This window comes from Chlorocebus sabaeus, chromosome X (assembly GCF_047675955.1).
Source record: "Chlorocebus sabaeus isolate Y175 chromosome X, mChlSab1.0.hap1, whole genome shotgun sequence".
NCBI lineage: Eukaryota > Metazoa > Chordata > Mammalia > Primates > Cercopithecidae > Chlorocebus > Chlorocebus sabaeus.
In genome coordinates this window covers 150,433,810-150,453,398 of record NC_132933.1, presented here as the reverse complement: position 1 = coordinate 150,453,398, position 19,589 = coordinate 150,433,810, and the positions used below count along the sequence as shown (strand labels likewise).

General features: G+C 48.3%; 1 protein-coding gene across 1 annotated transcript in view; it reads right to left on the bottom strand.

Moving 5' to 3' along the window:
- Positions 1–19,589, bottom strand: part of DHRSX (dehydrogenase/reductase X-linked) — a 314,506-nt gene that overhangs the window by 279,579 nt on the left and 15,338 nt on the right. The window lies entirely within an intron of this gene.

The window sequence follows — 19,589 nt, the reverse complement described above, 5'->3', positions numbered from 1 at the left end:
CCCTAAGTATGTGGCTAAGGGACCACTGCCATATACACACTGAAGACGTTCCCGAAGCATGTGGCTAAGGGACCTCCGCCATGTACACACTGAAGATGTTCCCTAACAATGCACCAAGGGACCATCACCATGTACACACTGAAGACGTTCCCTTAAAATGCAGCAAGGGATGGCACTGAAGACGTTCCCTAGGCATGTGGCCAAGGGACCGCCACCCTATACACACTGAAGATGTTCCCTAGGCTTGTGGCTAATAGACCGAAGCTATGTACACACTGAAGACGTTCCCTAAGCATGTGGCTAAGGGACTACCACCACGTACACACTGAAGACATTATCTAAGAATGTGACCAAGGGACTGCCACCATGTATACACTGAAGACGTTCCCTAAGCATGTGGCCAAGGAACCGCACTGATGACATTGCCTAAGCATGCGGCCAAGGGACTGCCACTGTGTACACACGGAAGACATTCACTAAGAATGTGGCTAAGGGACCACCACCTTGTACAAAATGAAGATGTTCCAAAGGTCCAGCCATAGGTCTGCGAAACATCAGAGAAAAGAATGGTGTGCAGGATCCAGACATCCCACCACTGAATATGTACCCAAAGGAAAGGAAATCAGACGCTCAACGGGATACCTGCACCCCTTGTGCACTGCAGCACTACTCAATTTCCAAGATATGGAATCAACCTATGTGTCAATCAACAAATGAGTGCATCAGGCAAATGTGGCATAGACACACAAAGGAATAGTATGCAGCTATGAAAAAGGAAATCCTGCCATTTATGCAACATGATGGGACTGGAAGATACAATGTGAAGTGAAATGAACCAGGCACAGAGAGACAAATACCATATCATCTCACATGTAGACTCTAAAAAGCTGAACACATGAATGCAGAGGGTACAATGGTGGTTGCCAGGGAAGAATGCCGAAGTGTTTGTCAAAGAACATAAAATTTCAGTTGGAGGCCAGGAGCGGTGGCTCATATCTGGAATCACAATGCTATGGAAGGCTGAGGAAGGAGGATCACTGGAGGCCAGGAGTTTGAGACAAGCCCGGGCAACATAATGAAACCTCATCTCAAAGGGAAAAAAAAAAAAATTAGCTGGGTATACTGGCATGTACCTGCAGTCCCAGCTACTTGGGAGGCTGAGGCAGGAGGATTGCTTCAGCCCAAGAATTCAAGACCCACCTGGACAATATAGTGAGACCCCATCTCCACAAAACATTTAAAAATCAACTGGGTGTGGCGGGGTGCACCTGTAGTCCCAGCTACCTGGGAGGCTGAGGTGGGAGGCTCATCTGAGCCACCAGTTGGAGGCTGCCAAGAGCTATGAACATGACGCTGTACTCCAGCCTGGGTGATATGGTGAGACTGTCTCAAAAACATATAAATTACATTAAAATTAATTTTTTTCAGTTAGATAAAAGACATAAATTCAAAGTTCTACCACAGCACACACTGATTATAGTTAATAATAACACACCGCATCTTTCAAAATGACTAAAAGTAGATTTTACGTATTCTCACCACAAAAAAAGGTAGGTGAAGTGATATGGGTTAGAGTTAGGGTTATATGAATATATTACTTAGCTTCATTGTTAATATGTTAATTAGCTTGATTGTTAGTATGTTAGCTTGATTGTTAATATGGTAACTAGCTTGTTTTAATCACAATGTGTACTTGGATTAAAACATCACGTTGTACCTCATATATATGTACACAATTATTTTTTGTTAATGAAAAAATAAATTTTCTTTTTTTTTTTTTTTTTAAGATGGAGTCTTGCTCTGTCGCCCAGGCTGGAGTGCAGTGGCTGGATCTCGGCTCACTGCAAGCTCCGCCTCCCGGGTTTAGGTCATTCTCCTGCCTCAGCCTCCCCAGTAGTTGGGACTACAGGTGCCCGCCATCTCGCCCGGCTAGTTTTTTGTATTTTTTAGTAGAGACGGGGTTTCACCGTGTTAGCCAGGATGGTCTCAATCTGCTGACCTCTTGATCCGCCTGTCTCGGCCTCCCAAAGTGCTGGGATTACAGGCTTGAGCCACCACGCCCGGCCAAATTTTCTATTAAAATGACTCGCATTTCCAGGCAGAAAGCAACACAAGTCCCAGTTTCGAGGACAGCTGTGACATATTTAACGGTGTCTCCTCTTAATTCAACACAGTTTATATGACCATGACCCAAGGGGCTCCAAGTTTCCAAGGAAAGGATTCCAGTTATGTGCCCAAGGTGTATCCACACTGGGTGGGGTGCGGTGGCTCACGCCTGTCATCCCAGCACCTTGAGAGGCTGATGCGGGTGGATCACCTGAGGTCAGGAGTTCCAGACCGGCCTGACCAATATGCTGAAACCCCATCTCTACTAAAAATACAAAAATTAGGGCCGGGCGCGGTGGCTCAAGCCTGTAATCCCAGCACTTTGGGAGGCCGAGACGGGCGGATCACGAGGTCAGGAGATCGAGACCATCCTGGCTAACATGGTGAAACCCCGTCTCTACTAAAAATACAAAAAAATAAGCCGGGCGAGGTGGCGGGCGCCTGTAGTCCCAGCTGCTCGGGAGGCTGAGGCAGGAGAATTGCGCGAACCCGGGAGGCGGAGCTTGCAGTGAGCAGAGAGCGGGCCACTGCACTCCAGCCTGGGTGACAGAGCGAGACTTCGTCTCAAAAAAAAAAAAAAAAAAAAAATACAAAAATTAGCTGGGCATGGTAGCGGGTGCCTGTAATCCCAGCTACTCAGGAGGCTGAAACAGAATGGCTTGAACCCAGGAGGCGGAGGTTGCAGTGAGCCGAGATCGCACCATTGCACTCCAGCCTGGACAACAAGAGTGAAACTCCGCCTCAAAAAGAAAAAAGAAAAAAATGTATCCACGTATCCACACTGCACCCTTCAAATGACAACATGAGGTCATCTCACAAATTGGCGAATGTTCCCAGTTATTACTCGGAGGGCCAGGCCTGCTCAGAAGGGTTGATGAGATCAGGCTGTTCACTAACAGACACTATGGCAGGGCTCATCCTCCTGAGCGCATGCAAACTGCCGGCTCCCCATGGAACTACAAATATAGCCCAGCTGGGAAGAAATGGAAGGATCCGGGGGACATTGATTTTCATATTGAAATTTCCAATCTTTAATTTATTTTGGTGGAGACCGAGTCTCGCCCAGGCGATTGCCCAGTCTGGAGTGCAATGGCATGATCCTAGCTTACTGAAGCCTCAACCTCCTTGAGCTCAAGCAATCCTTCAGCCTCAGCCTCCCAAGTAGCTGTGACCACACATGTGTGCCACCACATCTGGCTGTTTTGTTTTTGTTTTTGTTTTTTTTTTTAAGACACAGCATCTCTCTCTTTGTTGCACAGGCTGGAGTACAGTGGTGCGATCACATTTCACTGCAGCCTCCAACTCCCCAGCTCAAGTGATCCTCCCACCTCAGCCTCCTGTGTAACTGAGACTACAAATGCACACCTTATGTCCAGCTAATTTTTTATCATTACTACAGACAAGGTCTCACTGTGTTGACCAGGCTAGTCTCAAACCCCTGAGCTCAAGTGATCCTACTGACTTAGCCTCCCAAAGGGCTGTGATTATAAGCATAAGTCACTGCACCCAGCCTATTTTTATTTTATTTTTTTTCTCCCTGTTGCCCAGGCTGATCTCAAACTCTTGGGCTCAAGTAATCCTCCTGCTTTGGCCTCCCAAAGTGCTGGGATGACAGGTATGAGCCACTGTGCCCAGCCTCATATCATTTTTGTACCATGAAACTGAGTTATTCTTTGGATTTTTTCCCCCAAGAATTTAGAAAGGTAAGAAGCAAACCAACACCTTTTAAAACGTAAACATAATTCTTAGCTTGTGGATCCAGTTTTGGAAGCCATTTAAATTCTAGAAATCCTGCAGTAACAGGCTCTTTGATACATTCTCAGAGTTCCTGCTTTTTAAACACAAATAAAATAGGAGTCCAGGGACCTCAAACACCCCAGGGTAAGAACACACAACATAAAAACCAGCTGGACCCTACGTCTCAAAAAGGCAATCACTCCTTCTGCATCAAAACATCTGCAGCCTCGGGTCCACCCGTCAGCCAAAAGCCACCTCAGCGATGCTCCCACAACAGGGAAAAGAAAGGCTACCCTCTTTCTTTAACGCAAGCCTTCCAAGATAACGCACAACCTATGAGCTCAGATAAATTAGGGCACAAAGAACCCAACTGAAATCCTGGCAGAACAAGCATAACTTCTGCTTAATCGCGAACCTATTTATTTATGTATTTAGAGACAGGGTCTCTCGCTGTGGTGCCGGGCTGTACTACAGTGGTGCAATCTCAGCTCACTGCAGCCTCGACTTTGTGGGCTCAAGTGATCCACCCTCCTCAGCCTCCCAAGTAGCAGTGACCACACACGCATGCCACCATGTTTGGCTAATTCTTATTTTTATTTTTTTAGACACAGCATCTCTCGCTTGGTTGCCCAGGCTGCAATCACAGCTCACTGCAGCCTCCAACTCCCACACTCAGGTGATCCTTCCGCCTCCGCCTCCTGAGTAGCTGCGACTACACGCACGAGCTAATTTTTTTGTATTTTTAGTAGAGACGGGGTTTGGCCACGTTGCCCAGGGTGGTCTCAAACTCCTGGGCCCAAGCAATCCTCCTGCCTCAGCCTCCAAAAGTGTTGGGATTACAGGCGTGAGCCACCACGCCTGGCCATGCAGCTGTTTTAATAAGCAATTCTGGGAAGAAGCAAATGCCGCCCTGATCTTTTGTGATAATATTAACACAGATGACTGAATTACACTGACAAAAACCTCACACGTGTTACCGAAGGAAACACAGAGCCCCCACTGTTAGATCTGAACTGTTTCTCCACCCAGGACAAATGAGTGGATTCCAATTACTGCCTCAAGGCAAAAGGAAAAAGCAGCAAAAAAAAAAAAAAAAAAAGGTAGAGCAGTTTCAACAAACTCCAGCCCTTATTTTTAGAAGGCCTTCTTGTCAAGAACAGTGTTTACGTTCATAAATGTTTTTTCTAAATTTCTCAATGGTTAGGGAAAAAAAAAAAATCAAAAGAGCAGTAATATTTCTTGACACAACATTTATATAAAATTTAGTAATCTCAGCTACTTGGGAGGCTGAGATGGGAGAATCACTTCAACCCAGGAGGTGGAGGTTGCGGCGAGCCAGGATCGTGCCACTGTCCTCCAGCCTGGGTAACAAGAGCAAAACACCGCCTCAAAAAAAAAAGAATGTTAGATAGTATCGGATATGCTGGGTTAGACACAGGACTGAAGGGCTAACTATAAACAACTTTTATGCAATTCCCACAAAAGTTACATGTTACAAAAAGGAAAGGTGGGCTTTCCCAGGCACTGCGAACCACCTACATTTTGCCGTGACCAGGAATTTTATAGAAGCCAAGTCCCATGTGTATTTTACAGCACTAACATTCACCTTCAAAACTAGGAGGGTTTCTTTACCTCCTCCTTCTTGGCAAATTTATCAAACTTAAAAAAAAAAAAAAAAAGAAAAAAAAAGCTGAACTATTACTGTATTTTTTTTTAAGAATAGTGTTTGCTACAGTCTGAAAGTTTGTGTTCCTCCCCAAAATTCCTGCATTGAAATCCTCACCCTTAAGACAACGGTGTCAGGAGGTGGGAGACTTGGGAGGTGATGAGGTCATGGGGATCCAGCCTCAAGAATGGGATCAGTGTCCTTATAAAAGGGGCCCCAGAGAGCACCCTCACCCTTCCACCATGTGAGCACGCGCAGAGAAAATGCATCGTCTATGAACCAGTAGGTGGGTCCCCACCAGACACTGAATCTGCCATGATCTTGATCCAGGCTTCAGAACTGTGAGTGATAAATGTCTGTAGTTTATAAATCACCCAACTGAAAGTAATTTATTTTAGCAGCTCCCTACTCGGGAGGCTGTGGCAGGAGAATCGCTTGAACCCGGGAGGCAGAGGTTGCAGTGAGCTGAGATCACACCACTGCACTCCAGCCTGGGCGACACAGCAAGACTCCGTCTCAAAAAAGCAAAAACAGGCCGGGCGCAGTGGCTCACGCCTGTAATCCCAGCACTTTGAGAGGTCCAGGCAGGCGGATCACGAGGTCAGGAGATCGAGACCATCCTGGCTAACACGGTGAAACCGTCCCTACTAAAACTACACAAAAATTTAGCCGGGCGTGGTGGCGGGCGCCTGAAGTCCCAGCTATGCGGGAGGCTGAGGCAGGAGAATGGCATGAACCTGGGACGCAGAGCTTGCAGTGAGCCGAGATCACACCACTGCACTCCAGCCTGGGCGACAGAGCGGATCAAGAATGAAAGGTGCACAAAAGCAGCCAGGGGTGGAAGCCCCTTCTACCCTGGGCCCTGGAACTGCACAGGCCACCTTTTAAGGTTTCTCTCCTGTCATCCTCCCAAGTCTAAACGAATATAAACAAACAGACTAGGTTTAGAAGTCTCTGATGGGATGGGGGCAACTCCAGAAATCAGAAGATTCAGGTTCTAAATCTCTGATCTGGGTGGAGCTGGAGAGCTGCAATTCCAGAAAGCGAAAGAAGCCTTGGCTGTGATTCAAACCATTTCTTGGTAGCAAGGGTGTAGGGGAAGAAGGATGTGGACCGGGCAGGAGAAAGAATGAGTGCTGTCAGGACGGTGGCTGGAGAATGTCTCAGATGGCGATGTGCAGAGAGGAGTAGGCAGCCTGCGTCTCTCCCTGTGCCTGGGACGGGTGGTGACAGAGGAAAGGGATTCCACAGGAGAGTCACAGACACCCAATGAAGAAATAAAAGCAGCTTACAGGGTAGAAAGGACACAGACACAGACACTCAGAAGAATGTGGCCTAGGGATCGCCACGTTATACGAATGAAGGCGTTTTCTAAGAATGGGGCCAATGGACCGCCACTCTGGATGCACTGAAGATGTTCCCAAAGCATGTGTCCAAGGGACCATCGCCGTGTACACACTGAAGACATTCGCTAAGAATGTGGCTAAGGGACCACCGCCTATACACACTAAAGACATTTCCTAAGAATACGGCCAAGGGAACAGCCGTGTACGCACTGAAGATGTTCCCTAAGTATAAGGCTAAGGGACCGTCACCATTTACACACTGAAAACGTTCCCTAAGAATTTAGCCAAGAGATGGCAGACGTTCCCTAGGCATGTGGCCAAGGGACAGCCACCATGTACACACTGAAGACATTCCCTAACCATGTGACGCAAGGGACCACCGCCCTGTGCACACTGAAGACGATCCCTAAGCTCCTGGCTAAGGAACCACTGCCATGTTTACACTTTAGACGTTCCGTAACAATGCAGTCAAGGGCTGCTGACGTGCACACACTGAAGATATGCACACACTGAAGATGTTCCCTAAGTATGCGGCTAAGGGACTGCTGCCATGTACACACTGAAAACGGTCCGGAAGTATGTGGCTAAGGGACCGCTGCCATGTACACAATGAAGACGTTCCCTAAGAATGCAGCCAAGGGACGGCACTGAAGACGTTCCCTAGTCATGTGGCCCAAGGAACCACTGCCCTATGCACACTGTAGATGATCCCTAACCTTGTGGCCAAGGGACAGCACTGAAGAGGTTCCCCAGGCATGTGGCCCAAGGAACTGCAGCCCTATGCATACTGAAGATGATCCCTAACCTTGTGTCTAAGGGATTGCTGCCATGTACACATTGCAGACGTTTCTTAAGAATGCAACTAAAAGACAACACTGAAGACGTTCCCTTGGCATGTGGCTAAGGGACTGCATTGAAGATGTTCCCTAAGCATGTGGCCAAAGGACTGCCACCACGTACACACTGAAGACATTCCCTAAGTATGTGGCTAAGGGACCACCGCCATTACACACTGAAGATGTTCCCTAAGAATGCACCCAAGGAACAGCAGGGAAAACGTTCCCTAGACATGTGGCTAAGGGACTGCCACTGTATACACACTGAAGACGTTCCCTAAGCATGCAGCTAAGGGACAGCCGCCATGTACACGCTGAAGATGTTCTGTAAGAATGCAGCCAAGAGACCGCCACCATGTACTCACTGAAGACATTCGCTAACCATGTGGCACAAGGAACTGCCACCTGTGCACACTGAAGATGTTCCCTAACCACGCGGCCAAGAGACTGCCACCATGTACACACTGAAGACATTCCCTAAGAATGTGGCTAAGAGACCGCAGCCATGTACACACTGAAGACGTTCCCTAAGAATGTGGCCAAGGGACTGCCACTGTGTAGGCACTGAAGACGTTCCCTAAGAATGAGGGAAAGGGACTACGGCCGTGTACACACTGAAGATGTTCCCTAACCATGTGGCCAAGGGATCGCATTCACTGCACACGTTCCCTAAGCATGCGGCCAAGGGACTACCAACGCGTACAAACTGAAGACATTCCCTAAGAAAGTGGCTAAGGGACCACCGCAATGTACAAACTGAAGATGTTCCCTGGAATGCACCCAAGGGCTGGTACTGAAGACATTCCCTAGGCATGTGGTCAAGGGACCGCACTGAAGACATTCCCTAAGCATGCGGCCAAGGGAATGCCACCATGTACACACTGAAGACTTTCCCTAAGAATGTGCCTAAGGGACCGCCACAGTGTACACACTGAAGATGTTCCCTAAGAATGTGGCCAAGGGAATGCACTGAAGACATTCCCTAATACAAAAGCTAAGAAATTGTGGGTGTACCACACAGTTCCTACAGCTGTGGGAAAATGAGGCTTTTCAGGGCACCTCCATGACTAGCCAAGAACCCAGCTAGGAGAGCCACGGAAAGAATGGGGTGGGGGTAACTGCAGTAATTACTAAGACATAACTCCATCTCATCGCCTTCTAAATAAATGGCTCCTTTAACTCTCCCAAGCCCTCCTCAATCACACCAAAGAAGATCTGTTTAGCATACAAAATCAAGTTGTCAAGAGTAAAATTTTGGCAATGCCATTTCATCACAGCACAGAGCCACTGTGAGACCAGCACCTCCTATGAAAAGAAAACAGACGGCCGGGCGCCGTGGCTCATGCCTGTCATCCCAGCACTTTGGGAGGCCGAGGCAGGGGGATCCCTTGAGGCCAGGAGTTCGAGACCAGACTGCCCAACATGCTGAAACTCCATCTCTACTAAAAATACAAAAAAAAAAAAAAAAAAAAAATTAGCCAGGTGTGGTGGCAGGCACTTACAATCCCAGCTACTCCAGAGGGTGAGGTAGGACAATTGCTTGAACCCAAGAGATGATGGCTGCAGTGAGCCCAGATTCAGCCATTGCACTCCAGCAAGGGCAACAAGAAAAAAACTCCATCTCAAAACAAACAAACAAACACAAAAGAAAAGAGATATATTCATGTTGAGATTTCTACACTGTGAAAAAAAAAAACTCCCAGAGTGCATCAGGCGCCCAAAAATTCCCAATGCTCTTACCTCACCAAATCTACCAGGAAATTGCAATTGCAATGACTCCACAGTTTCCCAGAAAGGCAAACACCATTCCAATAGAAAACATTCACTGCTTTCATGCACATTGTTTCATCCTTTCCTCAACATGACGCCATGTAGACTGGATAAAGAAAGGGTGGAGGCCGGGCGCGGTGGCTCAAGCCTGTAATCCCAGCACTTTGGGAGGCCCAGACAGGCGGATCACGAGGTCAGGAGATCGAGACCATCCTGGCTAACACAGTGAAACCCCGTCTCTACTAAAAAACACGAAAAACTAGCCAGGCGAGGTGGCGGGCGCCTGTAATCCCAGCTACTTGGGAGGCTGAGGCAGGAGAATGGCGTAAACCCGGGAGGCGGAGCTTGCAGTGAGCTGAGATCCGGCCACTGCACTCCAGCCTGGGCAACAGAGCAAGACTCCATCTCAAAAAAAAAAAAAAAAAAAAGAAAGGTTGGAGCATATACACTATGGAATACTATGCACTCATTAAAAAGAATGGGATTGGTTGGGAGTGGTGGCTCATGCCTGTAATCCCAGCACTTTGGGAGGCTGAGGCAGGCGAATTGCCTGAGGTTGGGAGTTCAAGACCAGTCCGGCCAACATGGAGAAACCCGTCTCCGCCTGTAATCTCAACTACTTGGTAGGCTGAAGTAGAAGAATTGCTTGAACCCAGGAGCCGGAGGTTGTAGTGAGCCAAGATGGCACCATTGCACTCCAGCCTGGGCAACAAGAGGGAAACTCCATCTCAAAAGAAAAAAAAAAAATGGGATGATGTCCTTTGCAGGAACATGCATGGAAGTGGAGGCCATTATCCTTAGCAAATTCACACAGGAAAAGAAAACCAAATAACACCTGGTCTCACAGATAAGTGGCAGCTAAATATTGGGTATTAGTGGATACAAAGAAGGGAACAGATGCAGAGGCCTGCTGGAGGGTGGAGGGTGGGAGAAATGAGAGGATCGAAAAACTACCTATCAGGTGGTACTGGGCTTATTACCTGGATGATGAAATAATCTGTTCACTACACCCCCAGGACATGCAATTCACCTACGTAACGAACCTGCACCCATGCCCCTGAACCTGGAACGAAGTACAAAACGCAGGCCGGGCGTGGTGATTCATAATCCCAGAACTTTGAGAGGCCAAGGCAGGTGGATCACTTGAGGCCAGGAACTCGAGACCATCCTGACCAACATGGTGAAACCCCGTCACTACTAAAAATACAAAATTAGTCGGGCATGGTGGCGCATGCCTATAATCCCAGCTGCCTGACAGGCTGAGGTAGGAGAATCCCTTGAACCCAGGAGACGGAGGTTGCAGGGAGCCAAGATTGTGCCATTGCACTCCAGCCTGGGTGACCAAAGCAAACCATCGTCTTTAAAAAAAAAACACACACACACACACACACACAAAACACTACCTGCTGCTATCCATTGGGAACATTTTACTAAGATTTTTTTAAGTCCTTTAAAATGTTTGGGTAGTTTCTTAGGAAATCAGGGATTCCCAAAGGCAGACTTCAGGATGCCAACTTGAGTGAGACAAGGATTCCTTTCAATGTAGGAGGTGCTTGCTTGCTCTGTACTTCCACAAATCCCTGAGACCTAATAAGACACCTGGCTCCGTCACCGATCAAAGAATGGGTACCACGACCTAGAGTCCACTGCAAAGCTCCACGGCACCTAGCTCTAGCCAGTTTCTTCACAGCTGTGATTAAGGTGTCGACAGCATCCTCACCAGCCTCAGGAACGCCGCACAGTCAGCTCGCCACAGTAGTAACCCCAGAAACAAGAGACAGGACTGTAACAGGGACAATGTGTGGGATGCCAAAACCCAGAACAAGAGACAGGAATATGATACCAGGGACAAAGTCCAGACCACATGGAAGATGGAGGACTCATTTGTCACAGGTAGAAACAGTTTATCTGCAAGTTTAAAACCAGGTGGATCAAGAATGAAAGGTGCAGCCAGGCGTGGTGGCCCGCACCTGTCATCCAGCACTTTGGGAGGCTGAGGCGGATGGATCACCTGAGGTCAGGAGTTTGAGACCAGCCTGACCAACATGGAGAAACCCCATCTCTACTAGGAATATAAAATTAGCTAAGCATCATGGCGCATGCCTGTAATCCCAGCCACTCAGGAGACTGAGGCAGGAGAATCGCTTGAACCCAGGAGGCAGAGGTTGCAGTGAGCTGGAATCACACCACTGCACTCCAGCCTGGACGACCAGGCAAGACTCCGTCTCAAAAAATAAATAAATAAATAAAAAACCTGTTGGATCAAGAATGAAAGGTGCACAAAGGCAGGCAGGGAAGCCCCTTCCACCCTGGGCCCTGGAATTGCATAGACCGCCTTCTAAGGTTTGTCTCTTCTCATCCTCCCAAGTCTAAACGAATATAAACAAACAGACTAGAAGTCTCTGATGGGATGGGGGCAACTCCAGATATCGGAGATTCAGGTTCTGAATCTCTGATCTGGGTGAGGCTGGGGAGCTGCAATTCCAGAAAGCAAATGAAGCCTCTGCTGTGATTCAGACCATTTCTTGGTAGCAAGAGTGTAGGGGAAGAAGGATGTGGACTGGGCAGGAGAAGGAATGAATGCGGTCAGGACGGGGGCTGGAGAATGCGATGGCCACGTGCAGAGATGAGCAGGCAGCCTGCGTCTCTCACTGTGCCTGGGACGGGCGGTAAGGGAGGAAACGGATTGCACATGAGAGTCAGACACCCAGTGAAGAAACAAAAGCAGCTCGCAAGGTGGAAAGGACACAGACACAGACACTCAGGAGAATGTGGCCAAGGGATCGCCACCATATACAAACTGACAACGTTTTCTAAGAATGTGGCCAAGGGACCGCCATTCTGTATGCACTGAAGACGTTCCCAAAGCATGTGGCCAAAGGACCCCCGCCGTGTACACACTGAAGGCATTTCCGAAGACTGTGGCTAAGGGAACGCTGCCAGGTACACACTGAAGATGTTCCCTAAGAATGAGGCCAAGGGACCGCTGCAGGGTATACACTGAAGACATTTCCTAAGTATGTGGCTACGGGACAGCCGCCATTTACGCACTGAAGACGTTCCCTAAGAATGCAGCCAAAAGAGGGCACAAAAGACATTCCCTAGGCATGTGGCCAAGGGACCTCCACCGTGTACACACTGAAGACATTCCCTAAGCATGTGACGCAAGGGACCACCGCCCTGTGCACACTGAAGACGATCCCTAAGTCTGCAGCTAAGGGACCACTGCCATGTACAAACTGAAGACCCTTCCTAACAATGCGGCCAAGGGACCTCTGCTGTGCACACACTGAAGACGTTCCCTAAGTATGCTGCTAAGCGCCTGCTGCCATGTACACACAGAAGAGGTTCCCTAAGAATGCAGCTAAAAGAAGACACTGAAGACATTCCCTAAGCATGTGGCCAACGGACCACCACCGTATATACACTGAAGACATTCCCTAAGAATGTGGCTAAAGGACCACCGCCATGTACACACTGAAGACATTCCCTAAGCATGTGGCTAAGAGACCGCCACCATATAAACACTTAAGATGTTCCCTGGCCGGGCGCAGTGGCTCAAGCCTGTAATCCCAGCACTTTGGGAGGCCGAGACGGGCGGATCACGAGGTCAGGAGATCGAGACCAACCTGGCTAACACTGTGAAAACCCGTCTCTACTAAGACATACAAAAAACTAGCCAGGCGAGGTGGCGGGCGCTTGTAGTCCCAGCTACTCCAGAGGCTGAGGCAGGAGAATGGCGTAAACCCGGGAGGCGGAGCTTGCAGTGAGCTGAGATCCGGCCACTGTACTCCAGCCTGGGCAACAGAGCGAGACTCCGCCTCAAAAAAAAAAAAAAAAGATGTTCCCTAAGAATGCGGCCAAGGGACCTCCACCATGTACACACTGAAGACATTCCTTAAGAATGCAGCCAAGGGACTGCACTGAAGATGTTCCCTAGGCATCTTGCCAAAGGATGGTACTGAAAACATTCCCTAACCATGCGGCTAAAGGACTGCCACCATGTACACACTGAAGACATTCCCTAAGAATGTGGGTAAGGGACCGCCGCCAAGTACACACTGAAGACATTCCCTAATAATGAGGCCAAGGGACCACTGCCATGTACACACTGAAGATGTTCCCTAAGAATGTAGGGACGGCACTGAAGACGTTCCCTAGGCATGTGGGGAAGGGACCACCAACATATACACACTGAAGATGTTCCCTAAGCATGAGGCTAAAGGACAGCTGCCTTGTACACACTGAAGACATTCAATAACAATGAGGCCAAGGGACTGCCACCAAGTACATACATTCCCTAAGCATGTGGTTAAGGGACCGCTGCCATGTACACACTGAACACATTCCCTAAGAATGTGGCCGAGGGACTGCCGCTGTGTACACACTGAAGACGTTCCCTAAGCATGTGGCCTAAGGGATCGCACTCACTGAAGATGGTCCCAAAGCATGCGGCCAAGGGACTGCCACCGTGTACACACTGAACACATTCCCTAAGAATGTGGCTAAGGGGCCGTCACCATGAACATACTAAAGGTGTTCCCCAAGAATGAGGTTGAACACTGAAGATGTTCCCTAAGAATGCAGCCAAGGGACGGCACTGAATACGTTCCCTAGGCATGTGGCCAAGGGATCGCCAAGGTGTACATACTGAAGACATTCCCTAAGAATGAGGCCAAGAGACTGCCACCAGGTACACACTGAAGACGTTCCCTAAGAATGCGGCCAAGAGACTGCCACCAGGTACACACTGAAGATGTTCCCTAAGAATGTGGCTAAGGGAGCACAGCCATGTATACACTGAAGACGTTTCCTAAGCATGTGGCCAAGGGACCAATGCCGTGTATACACTGAAGATGTTCCCTAAGAATAGGGACTGCCACCTTGTATACAGTGAAGATGTTCCCTAAAGTCCAGCCATGGGCCTGTGAAACATCCGAGGAAAGAATGGTGTGCCAGATTCAGTCATCCCACCGCTGGGTGTGAAAGAAAAGGAAATCAGTCCATCAATGGGATACATGCACCCCCTGTGCACTGCAGCACTATTAACACTTTCAAAGATATAGAATCAACCCATGTGTCAATCTACAGATGAGTGCATCAAGAAAATGTGGCATAGACACACAAAGGAATAGTATGCTGCCATGAAAAAGGAAATCCTACCATTTGCAGCAACATGGGTGGAACTGGAAGATACAATGTGAAGTGAAATGAACCAGGCACAGAGAGACAAATACCATATCATCTCACATGTAGACTCTAAAAAGCTGAACACATGAATGCAGAGGGTACAATGGTGGTTGCCAGGGAAGAATGCCGAAGTGTTTGCCAAAGAACATAACATTTCAGTTGGAGGCCAGAAGCGGTGGTTCATGTCTGGAATCACAATGCTATGGAAGGCTGAGGAAGGAGGATCACTGGAGGCCAGAAGTTTGAGACAAGCCTGGGCAACATAATGAAACCCCATCTCTTAAAAAAAAAAAAATTAGCTGGGTATGATGGCATGCACCTGTAGTCCCAGCTACTTGGGAGGCTGAGGCAGGAGGATTGCTTCAGGCCAGGAATTCAAGACCAGCCTGAGCAACACAGCAAGACCCCATCTCTACAAAACTTCAAAAATTTTAAAAACCAGGTGGTGGTGTGCACCTGTAGTCCCAGATACCCAGGAGGCTGAGGTGGGAGGGTCACCTGAGCCAGAAGTTGGAGGCTGCCATGAGCTATGAACATGATGCTGTACTCCAGCCTGGGTGATATGGTGAGACTCTCTCAAAAACATATAAATTACATTAAAATTAAATTTTTTCAGTTAGATAAAAGAAATTCAAAGTTCTAACACATCACGCAGCAATTATAGTTAATAATAATACATCGCATCTTTCAAAAAGACTAAAAGTAGATTTTACATATTCTCACCACAAAAAAAACTAGGTGAGGTGACATAGGTTAGAGTTAGGGTCATGTGAATATGTTAATGAGCTTGATGGTTAATATGTTAATTAGTTTGATTATTAATATGTCAATTAGATTTATGTTAATTAGCTTGACTGCTAATATGGTAACTAGCTGGTTTAATCATTGCACAATGTGTACATGGATTAAAACATCACATCGTACCTCATATATGGATATAATTTTTTTTGTTAATGAAAAATAAATGTTCTACAAAAATGACTCATTTCCAGGCAGAAAGCAAAACAAGTCCCAGTTTCAAGGACAACTGTGACATATTTAATGGTGTCTCCTCTTAACACAGTTTATATGACCATGACCCAAGGGGCTCCAAGTTTCCAAGGAAAGGATTCCAGTTATGTGCTCAAGGAGTATCCACACTGGGCCAGGCGCGGTGGCTCACACCTGTCATCCCAGCACTTTGGGAGGCTGACGCGGGTGGATCACCTGAGGTCGAGTTCGAGACCAGTAAGGCCAATATGCTGAAACCCTGTCTCTACTAAAAATACAAAAACCAGCCGGGTGTGGTGGTGGGCGCCTGTAATCCCAGCTACTCAAGAGGCTAAGACAGGAGAATGGCTTAAACCCAGGAGGCAGATCCAGTTTTGGAAGCGATTTAAATTCTAGAAATTCTGCAGTAACTGGCTATTTGATACATTCTCAGAGTGCCTGACTTTCCAGTTAAACACAAATAAAGTAGGAGTCCAGTGACCTCAAACACATTAGGGTAAGAACATATAAGATAAAAGCCAGTTGGAGCCTGAGTGTAAAAAAGGCAATCACTCCTTCTGCATCAAAACATCTGCACCCATGGGTCCACCCGTCAGCCAAAAGCCACCTCAGCAATGCTACCAAAACAGGGAAAAAAGGGTTACCCTCTTTCTTCAATGCAGACCTTCTAAGATAACGCACAATCTATGAGCTCACATAAATTAGGGCACAAAGAACCCAGCTGAAATCCTGGCAGAGCAAGCACAACTTCTGCTTAATCATGAATTTATTTATTTATGTAGAGACAGGGTCTCACTATGTTGCCCAGGCTGAACTACAAGTGGTACAATCTCAGCTCATTGCAGCCTTGACTTTCCGGGCTCCAGCAATCCTCCCACCTCAGCCTCCCAAGTAGCTGTGACCACACGTGTTCCACCATGTCTGGCTAATTATTATTATTATTATTTTAGAGACAGCATCTCTTGCTTTGTTGCCCAGGCTGGAGTGCAATGGTATGCTCACAGCTCACTGCAGCCCCCAACTCCCAGGCTCAAGTGACCCTCCTAGCTTCGCCTCCTGAGTAGCTGGGACTACAGACACGCGCCTCCATGCCTGGCTAATTTTTTATATTTTTAGTAGACATGGGATTTGGCCATGTTGCCCAGGCTGGTCTCAAACTCCTGGGCTCAAGCGATCCGCCTGCCTTGGCCTCCCAAAATGCTGGGATCACAGGCATGAGAGCCACCGCACCTGGCCATGCAGTTGTTTTGATAAGCAATTCTGAGAAAACACAAATGGCCCCCTGGCTCTTTTGTGATAATATTAACACAGATGACCGAATTACAGTGACAAAAACCTCACACGTGTTACCTAAGGAAACACAGAGCCCACAGGTTCCATCTGAACTGTTTCTCAAACCAGGACGAATAAGTGGATTCCAATTAGTGCCTAGAGAAAAAAGGAAAAAAGTGGCAAAAAAAAAAAAAAAAGTAGAGCAGTTTCAACAAACTCCAGCCCTCATTTTTAGAAGGTCCACTTGCCAAGAACAGTGTTTACGTTCATAAATGGTTTTTCTGAATTTCTTAATGGTTGGGGAAAAAAAGAAGTCAACAGAGCAATCATATTTCTTGACACAACATTTATATAAAATTTAGTGCCCATGAACTGGGACTGGAATACACAGAGTCTCGCTTTTGCCGCCCAGGCTGGGGTGCAGTGGCACGACCTCGGCTCACTACAACCTCCGCCTCCCAGGTTCAAGCAATTCTCCTACCTCAGCCTCAGTACCTGGGATTACAGGTGCCCACCACCATGCCCAGCTAATGTTTGTATTTTTAGTAGAGAGGGGGTTTCACCATGTTGGCCAGGCTGGTCTTGAACTCCTGACCTCAGGTGATCCACCTGCCTCGGCCTCCCAAAGTGCTGGGATTAGAGATGTGACCCACCGCACCCAGCAATGGATGCTTTTAGACACAACGGAAGAACTAAGTTGTTGAGAGAAGAGAATGTACGGTCCACAGAGTCAAAAATATTTCCTCTCTGACCCCTTAAAGTTGACAGCATCAGGGTATTGAGGCCAAGGACCTCCCGCATCTGACGGCAACACAAAACGACAGGCAGCCGCAGCTAGGGCGGAGCCTGGCTGCAAAGCCCTGAAACCTGAAAGCTTCCCAGAAGTTGCTCAGAAAGGAATCCACGCAGTTTGAGAAAACCTGGAAGAAACGAGCCAAACTCTGCTGTTGTCACGGTCTGAAGAAATGAGCAAACACTGCTGTTGTGCTGCCGATGGTCCTGTGAGAGTTTGCGTTCTCTGTTCACCAGGCAGGGGCACGGCGAGTTCATTTTATAAAACTCTCGGGTGAACCCCAGGATGTGACGGAGAGGACAGGGCGGCGTGCCTGAGATCACGGTGGGGCAAACAGTAGGACTGTGCCCAAGCACATCTGAGACAAGGCGCAGGAAGGATCCGCCGGCACAAAAGCAGGGGCCGACTGCGCCAGGAATCCGGGCTCCGGACCGCCTCTGCACTCATGAGCAAATCAACGTCACCACCGAGATTTCGGCGCCCCCAAAACAGCCCAGGCCGCTCCTTCCCACTAGCTGCCCCTTTACTAAAATATCCCAAACCTTTTCCTCACTTTCCCCAAGCTGTTTTCCTCACCCTTCAGACGCCCGCTAGGAAAACAGTGCGAAGCAGGCAATTCTGCAAAGGGGGAAAAAACCCAGCAGTTCAGAGTGAGGCCTGTGCAAGCGTGCAAACAAAACCAAACCACAACATCCCCCGCCACTGTGAGGAAGCAGTGTCACACAGGCCCGGACGGCAACTATGTCGGGGTGAAGGAAATGTCTCTACAAGAAATCCTCAAGGACTAGAATTACTCCTAATGGGGAAAACGTGTAAACATGTCCCACTTAAATGAACATCAGGATGCAAATGCTTAGTTAAGAGGACTGAAAATGAACCCCTTTCAACCCAAAACACGCAAGAAAAAGAAATTCGACATTTCACTGATGCCTAAGGGCAGGCAGTCAACCAATAGCGCACAGAAACGCCAGTCTGGGCAGAGGGGCACATTCCAGGCAGGGGGCACATTCCAGGCAGAGGGGCACATTCGGGCCTTCCTGTGTTTCTTGGGGGCCATTGTTTTCTTAGGAGGGAGGAAAAGAGGGAGGGAGGAAGGAAAGCAGAAAGGGAAGGAAGAAAAAAGGGATGGAAGGAAAAGGAAAGAGGAAGGGAGAGAGAAAAGGGAGGGAGGGACAGAAGGAGGGAGGGAAGGAAGAAGAGAGGGAGGGAAAGGAGGAGGGACAGAGGGAAGGAAGGAGGGAGGGAGGGAAGGGAGAGAAGGGAGGGAGGGAGAGGAGGGAGGGAGGGAGGGAGAGAAGGGAGGAAGGAAGGAAAGGGAGGGAGAGAAGGAAGGGAGGGAGAGAAGGAAGGGAGGAAGGAAGGAAAGGGAAGGAGAGAAGGAAGGGAGGGAGAGAAGGAAGGAAGGGAGAGAAGGAAGGGAGGGAGGGAAGGGGAGGGGAGGGAAGGAAGGGAGACAAGAAGGGAGAGAAGGAAGGAAGGAAAGGAGGAAGGGAAGGGAGGGAGAGAAGGAAGAGAAAGAAGGAAGGAAGGGAAGAGAAGGGGAGGGGAGGGAGGGAGGGAGGAAGGAAGGATTGGTTGGCTGAAGAAAAGGGAGGGTTGAAGGGAAGGAGGAGGGAAGGAAGAAAGGATGTGACAGGAGATGAGGAAGACAGGAAGAGAGGGGAGATAAGGAGGCTGCGGGGAGAGGGAAGGCGCTGATGCCATCCGGATCCATCCAGGCTGCCTCGTCCATCGGGCCTCCTTTTATACAACTATCCACTAAGTGAAGGAACTGGCAAAAGTCTGTGCTCCCAGGGAACGCTTTCACCCGCTGCCGACTTGATTCACTTCGATATTTTGATGCCAAAACACCCGAAAGTACATCATAACTTGAAGATTTACAG